Source organism: Fukomys damarensis, unplaced genomic scaffold (genome assembly GCF_012274545.1).
Source record: "Fukomys damarensis isolate Sample0158 unplaced genomic scaffold, DMR_v1.0_HiC HiC_scaffold_38, whole genome shotgun sequence".
In the NCBI taxonomy this organism is placed as follows: Eukaryota; Metazoa; Chordata; class Mammalia; order Rodentia; family Bathyergidae; genus Fukomys; species Fukomys damarensis.
The window spans coordinates 65,834,746-65,835,151 of NW_022900950.1; positions in this window are offsets into that span (position 1 = coordinate 65,834,746).

Consider the following 406-nt stretch of genomic DNA (forward strand, 5'->3'; position numbering starts at 1 on the left):
CTTTGCAACTGGAACTAAGTGTGTCCACTTCTAGAGAAAAGTGTTCTGCACTGGGACAAAAGTGCGAGCAAAGTGTCGGCTAAAAACAGTCTCGGCGCGCGGCAGCGGTGGAAACGAAGATAAGTGGGGCCCGCCACAGACCCCGAGGATGTGCGCGCGCGCGTGTGTTGTGGTATTCGGCAGCACATGCGCTCTGTAATTTCTGGCCCATCTCTTCTTCTGTCACTTGCCCCCTTTTCCTTTGATTGTAACTAATGAAGAATAATAAATCCAGAGGCAGGGTCTGCCGGTGGATCCTCCCAAGACTGTACTCACACTGTTCTGGATACATGAAGAGGGAAGAACAGAAGGCGTGAGAGAGGAGTGTGTGCGTGTGAGTGTGTGCGTGTGCGTGTGTGTGTGTGTG